Source organism: Crinia signifera, chromosome 5, assembly GCF_055691185.1.
Source record: "Crinia signifera chromosome 5, ASM5569118v1, whole genome shotgun sequence".
Lineage (NCBI taxonomy): Eukaryota > Metazoa > Chordata > Amphibia > Anura > Myobatrachidae > Crinia > Crinia signifera.
The window spans coordinates 261,623,456-261,631,068 of NC_139221.1; positions in this window are offsets into that span (position 1 = coordinate 261,623,456).

Consider the following 7,613-nt stretch of genomic DNA (forward strand, 5'->3'; position numbering starts at 1 on the left):
CAGGGTCTCTCTGTAGCTGTGAGGCACTTCCATATCCCATGATATATGATCTAAGACATTGACAAAGTGATTCTGTGCATGCGCAGAATGGCAGCCATCTTGGTCAGGCATTGTAGCCTCCCTAATCAAGCCTATATGGATTATGTACAGCCATTCTCTCCAGCTTTAACGTGATTGAGTAAATATCACACTAAACCCTGTTTGATAAGCTTGATTGGGGCATAACAGACTGGCAAATGGTCCAATAGTGAGAGATGCTCGTGCTAATGATTTTATTGTAATAATGCAATAGTTTGCGGACCACTCTCATAAGACCTTAACTTGCCCTAGTTTTCCTGGATGTGTACACATTTACTGCTGTAATCAGTATCACAAATGTCATGGTCTTAAGCCAAAGCAGAAATAACTTTGCTGTGATTTGGAACAATTTTATTCCGTACTATTGGTTCACAGCCAGTTCTGCAGGGAAGCTCAATGATCCATTTTAAGCAGCTTGGTTTGCAATGTAAATTGTACGAGCTGACCGCATGGTGAACTCCTGCAAGCTGCCTGCTTCAGAAAGTCATTTGTAAGTGTGAAAAAGTCCTTTATATGATTGTATTGTTGTTAATGTTCTCAGTCCATGTCCGATTAGCCATTCTTCCATTATTACTAGCCACCTCAACTAATTGTAAATTCATCAACTCCCCGACTGAAAATCTTATAAGATCTCTCATCCATTTCATAGGATTAATTTGGTCTGTACACACACCCTACCCACCTCAGCAGCTCTAAGGTCCTGCATGTACTGTATATGCAGATTAACCCTAAATCCTCTTATATATTGCCATGGAACCATAACATTCTCCATAAAATTCTCCTCGGTGTCCATCTTGCAAATACCATCAAGTTCAAGGGGTCTGCTTACATGGGCCCTTACTCAGATCTGATTACAGTACAAATTTGTTTGGAAAATGGGCAAAACCATGTGCACTGCAGGTGGGGCAGATGTAACATGTGCAGAGAGAGTTAAATTTGGGTGGGGTGTGTTGGAACTGAAATCTAAATTGCAGTGTAAAAATAATGCAGCCAGTATTTACCCTGCACAGAAACAAAATAACTCACATAAATCTAACTCTCTCTGCACATGTTACATCTGCCCTACCTGCAGTGCACATGGTTTGCCCATTTTCCAAACATATTTGTTATAAGTGCCAGCAGTGGCGTGCGGTGGGGTGAGGCAGGTGAGGCACAGCCTTTCTGTCATACTAGCATATATGCCAGTGCTTTGAATTGATAAAGTATGTCAACAATACAAATAATTTATAAAAAAAATTCTTATTTTTATTATTCAAATCATTTTTATAGTTAAAAAGTCTATGGCAGGTGAGGCAGTGCCTCACCTGGCTACTTTTTCTGCACATCTCTTATCAAAACTCACTGAATCTCCAGCAGTACACACTGCTGCACATGTGTATAATGCTCGCATGTACCCCATGGCTCATATATTGTGTGCGTAACTGGCTCTGGTACTTGCCAGGGACTCTTGAGCCATTTACCTCACTGCACATCCATGAGTGCCAGTATACACTCAGTCCAGTTGTCTTAATGATCATCAGTCTTTATTCTTAAAGTAATTTCTGATCTGTGAGCTGCACAAACCCCAGAACAGAGAGAGCACGCTTTACATGTGACAAAACTGCCTATGTCTAGTCTGGTTCCAGATATGTACAAGGGTTGTTTAGACTATTCAACCCTCCTTTTAGATGTAAAGAGTATATAAATCTTCCAAATGAAGAACTTCCTGAAGGACTGCCTACAGCTGCATTCATAAGCTACTGTACAGAGGACTTTTCTGGAGCAGCAGATTAAGTGAAGTATGAGATATGCAGATTTGTGACATTGCCGGTGTTGTTACACTGTCACCTCTCTGGTACGTCTCCTGCATAAAAAACAAGAGAAATGCTGTCATCACAGCTAAAGGTTAGTCATCTTCACTGATGCCATCTGTAACTTTTATAGCTGCACCTGTTTTGAGCAAGTACTTTGCATATACAGCTGCCCCATTTACTGTCAGAATAAGTAATGAATAGGCTATAGCATGAGATGCATACATAATGTAACGAAAAGCAGAAGTTTTTTTTATTTGCTCTAGAACACTTCTGAATTAATTTTGAAAGCTTTTCTATGGGGTAGATTCAATTAACCATGGTGCTTATTTGGGCACATTCAGGATTGCAAGGGATGGGGTGTGTGTGTGTGTGTATGTCACCATGTATATTCAAAGTGGAGTATGGTCTGCACCTGGATGTCACCTTCTGCGTGGTGACACTACAATGCCATCTCCTCTTCAGTGACATGAAGCTGGTGCTGTACTGTGACATGAGCTGCAGGGTGGGGTTTCTATCACTGAAGAAAAGATGGTGGGCAGTGCTGGAAATTGAGTCTCCAAGGGCAGCCCAGAATCTCCGGGAATGCTAGGGATACCCCCAGAGTGATGAAACAGGATCGGGCTGTGGGGCCATGCCTGTTCCACAAAGGTCATGTTCCATTTTGTTAAGGCTATTCAGCGCACTGGGTGTCACTGACCCCACTTACATTCTGTGGTGTAGGGGCATAGCTAGATTTTGTAGGCCCCATAGCTGAATCTTGAAAGCCTCCCTCCATAATTGTCATTATGATGCCCCTTAAGGGGCAGACAAAGAGTGAGTGGACTGGGAGACAAAGAGGGTGTCCGGAAAAGAAAGAGAAAATTATAGAGAGAAGAAAGAGATGGTGGACAGGGAGAGTGAGGGCTTTATCTTAAAATGGAATGAGAGAAAGAGAGAGGAGGGAGGGATGCAAGCAGGTATGTGAGAGAGAATGTCAGGGATGGAGGGAAAGATATAAAGGGGAACAAGAGAGTAAGAGTGTCAGAGGGAGAAAGGAGGAGAGACAGGGAGAAAGAGATGATGTCAAGGAGAGAGAGAGACAGCACCAGGAAGAAAGAGAGAGGGGGGATATAGATATAGAGGAGAAAGAAAGAGCCTAGGGGAAGAGAGAGATAAAGGGAGATGAGATGGAGGGGGAGTGAAAGGGCATTGAGCAAAATATAGGGTGCAGAGGGAAGAGAGTGGAGGGAGAGAGACAGGAGATTGAGGGAGATAGAGAGAGCAAGGGGGAGAGAAAATAGATAACAGCAGGTGAGAGAGCGGGTGTGGTAGAGAACATGGGTGGAGAAAAACATAGGAAAGGGGATTATAAGTGAACAAAAAAAGAGGAAAAAGACAGGGTGGTGGGGGTCAGAGGAAGTGAGGGATGGTGGATGAGGGGAGGGGGGAAGAGGGGGAAAAGAGGCAAGGGAGGGTGGTTAAAAGAGGAGAGGGAGAGAGAAGGGGGAGGGGAGAGCGGGAGGGGGAGAGGATAAAATGGAGAGGGAGGAAGACAGGGGGGAAAAGAAGGGCAGGGGGGAAGTTGGAAGTAGGAGAGGGGAGGAAGGAGTAGGAGGAGAGATGAGGGTGGCAGTGGCAGGACTCCCAGTGCACTCGCCAGCACCAGCCTCTTGTCACCCATGCAAGGCTCTTCTGCTCCCAGTGCCGGCAGCTGGGCTCTCTGGTTCAATGGTGCCGGCTGCCAGTGCTCTCCTGTTTCCCCACTGCCAGCCACTATGCTCCCCTGTTACCTGACAGTGGTGGGTCTCCTCAGTGGCGCTAGCAGTGTCAGATCTCCTGCTCCTACCACTGCTAAAGGGGGAAACAGGATGGTAGTGCAGCCTCTGCCCGTGCTGCAATATAAAAAAATTACAAATAATGAAAAGAGTGCAGGGGATAGCCTACTGGGCCTTGGGGCCCCCAATGGTCTGGGTCCTATAGCAATAACATCCTCGGCACCCTCTATAGTTACACCACTGCTTGTGTATATATACTCTGTGTGTGAATAACTTACCTTTTAGAACCAATGTATTGTACCAGGCCAGCAGCTCTTGTTGGGAGCAGGGAGATGCAAATCATCATGCAGTGATGATGTTTTCACAGTAGAAATATAATTTGTTACTGCGCATGCACAAAAAGTCTAGGTAACTCTTACTGCACTCGTGTGGACCTAGTTGTGTTATGATTTGAATTTGATATCGCCATGAAGACATTTGAGATCCATTGGGCATTTCAGAGTGGATGCAGGGAGGTAGCCTGAAGTGACCTCAAAAAAGAGGAGCAGCAATGGGCGTGCTGTGGGAATATTATGGTTGTGTTTCAGCATGCGGCTACATTTTCTTTCATTTCGCAGTGACAGATTTTGAGATAATTACAAGCCAGACTCCATGACAGGCAAGGGTTGCTCAAGATGTCTTAGCCAATGGTGCACCGATTTTGGAGTAATCAGATCCACTAATGTACTTGTGCAGTGCTCAGATTAGCAAATTGGGTGTTGCAGGGTTTGCTCAGTCTCTCGCACAGTAGAACTCAATCCATTACAAATGGCATTCACTACTAGCGTCCTCCACTGAACCAGGCCCAATATCTGTTGATGCTTGTTGATACTGTCTATTTTTTTGTAAAGTTATCAAATCTCTCACTCCATGGTTCTTTTCCTCTGTGAAAACTTCCAATATGGAAACATCATGGCACTGAGCAATTTGTGCTGCAAAGGGTGAAGGATCCTCTTCTGGGATAGTTAAGACTGACAGACTGATGTTAGGTGAAAGCACCTGATCACTCAGGGAGAATACAAAAATGCTCCCAGGCCAAATGATTCATTATGAAGTAACTAGGAGGGTGATTTAATGCTGCTAATGGAAAGATTATACCTCCCCTTATTTTCCAACTGCCCTTGAGCCGCTATGTCTGGAGTAAGCGCCTCAGATTCTAAGTCTGCTGAAAGCATCTATTACAGGAGCATCTGAAATGTGCTGTAGTCCAAGTGCATTTGTGATTCTTCAGCTAGATTTGTTGCTCATAAGGCCCTGGAATACATTGTAATTCATTAGAAAACAAACTCTTAAAAAGCTAATCACCTGAAGGCAAATGTGGCAGGTGTGTAATTGAGAAAAGTGCAGTGGAGTTTTTAAGAGCACGATTAATAGTGCAGTCACAGTAATTTAGTAGCCAAAATTAAACTGCAATTCACCTCAAATCAACTGAAAAGGTTTAATCCCAGAAAGGCTCAACCAATTTATGTAATTAATTTACTGAAAGGACAAGACAGTAAAAAAAATGATACAGTGTATTAAAAATGTAATGGCTTTGCTTACATCTATAAGGGAGGTGCCACGTTTTGCCAATTACTGTCACTGTATGCCAGTGGGATTGTTGCAGTTGGTTATTTGTAGACACACTTACTGGGCCTGTGTATGTAGAAGAGCTCTGTAGGATTTCCAGATATTTTCGGCCATTTTAATGTGTACATGTGAATATGGGGGTTATTCTAATTGCTTCGGTCTTCTGTGCATTCGCATGGAGGACTGATGTTGCACGCATGTGCAGACGTAGGGTGCGTGCACCCACGGCGGACTTTGGTTCGCTGGGTGCAGGAACCCTAGATGGCGTGCAGGGGCGGTGAAGGGCGGGGGGGGGGGCACTGGGCTGCCCTATTACCATATGGGAACGCCCAGCGTTCTATGGGCGTTCTCATGGTAGTGAGGCCGTGACGGGCATGCTGGGGGCGGGCATTTGACATCACCTGATGACCTTGCACAGGACGCCCACAGTTTAGAGTGACTAAAAAGGTCACTCTGAACTGTGTGCAGTGGAGAAATCATTCGATGGTCAGCGACCATCGAATGATTTTTTCCCCGCCTGCGAATGGATGATTATCTAAATCATCCATTCGCAGCCATGCGAGGGGGGGGAGGGCACGACATGCGGGGGGGGGGGGAGATAGAGGCCTCACATGCAAAAGTAGCCCCTATAACTAACCTCACACACAGATACCCTTTTCCCATAGTCCCATTCAAACTTATGGGTTAGGGGTCAGGTTTGGCGGGGGGGGGGGGGTTCTAGGTTTAGGCACTAGTGGGGGGACTTAGGGTTCAGCTGTGGGGGTAAGGTTATGGGTAGACTGTTAGGGGATAGGCTGTGGAGAGGGGGATATAGCTAGGCAAGAGGTGGATTATGGATAAATTGTGGGGCAGGGGGTTGGATTTAGGTGGCAGGGTTTGGAGGTTGGCTGTGGAGTGGGGAGGGTAAGGCACGTCGGGGGAGCGGTTATGGTTAGGCTGCGGGCCAGGGGGGTAGATTTAGGTGGGTGGGGTATGGGGGTTAGGGTCAGGCTACGAAGTGGAGAGAAAAAGACATATAGAATGTTGTGAAAGGCAGCAGCTGAGTCAATGCAATTCTCTTCATCGATGGTCTGTGACGAGGGTGATACTGGGCTAATGTGTTGTTTTCATTCTTCACAGGGTACTGAGAGAGGGGAGTTGGTTGAATGGTCACTGGGGGTACCAAGCACCCCGCTGCACATACCTGTAATGGGGGTGGAGGGAGAAATGGTCATCAACACTTCCAGCGGTGCACTCGGGAGGGAAGGAGGTGCACGGCTACAGGGGCCGGTCTCTGGTGCTTAAGCAGGCAGCAGCTTCCCTGCCTGTTGGATCCAATTACATTTTCATATCATTAAAATGTTTATATTCATGTACAGTATATGGATAACATTTACTGCTGAGTAAAAACTTTTTGGCAACACCAACATGCATTTTTGGCCTTTAAAAAAAAATAATAATATGTGTAATAAATATAAGAAAAACATACAACAATAATGTCGAAGCACGTATGTAATAGTACATGATAGAAAATGCTGTATTTGAGTGTCATTCTAACATATTCAATTTTTGTAAAACATACTTACCAGCATGTATGCAATAAACCAACCAGAAGATATGGCAGAACTTGGGGGTGGGCCTCATTCCCCTAAACGGTATGAACATTGAAAATGAATTCATTAATGGACATTAATGTTAGGTAATGTTGGTTTAGAGGAATAATTAGATAGAGATATTTTGGCAAAAAACTAATCTCGAATCACATATCCCCTCTGCGTAGCTCCTAACTACCTTAGCTGGTGTAACTTCAGCTCTCTCCGATACTGCTGCACTGCCTTCCTCAGCATAATTGCCTTGGCCCAGGGCAATGTTTTGCAGCATGCAGCAAGCCTGGACGATCATCACTACTTTGGGTGGTTGATAAAGCAGTGTCCCTGATGATCGGTCCAAACACCTAAAACGGCTTTTCAGCACGCCAAAGGTGCGTTCCACAACATTGCGAGTGGCAATGTGTGCATCTTCATAGCAGGGCTGTGAAGGGCCTTGTGGATTACGCAGAGTTGTCATGAGCCAAGGTAGACACTCATATTACATTTGCGATTTATATACTTTTGAATGGGAAAACATCTGGATGCGATATGAAGTGCAATTGCAAACCGACAGGTATTAATGTGCGAATTGAACAACAGCAAAAAATGTGAAGGAGTCATTGGCTTTAGGCTGTCCAACTGGCTATGTAAAACACACACACACACAGTACATCTGGACAGGTGAAAACTAACAAGCATGGAATAAATTAATTTTACTCCTTCATCTGTTAGGTGCCACCCCCCGTCCCCCTTGTAGTCCTGGTGCCATAGGCTGCAGTCTAATCAGCCTATTGGTCTATTGCAGGGCTGGG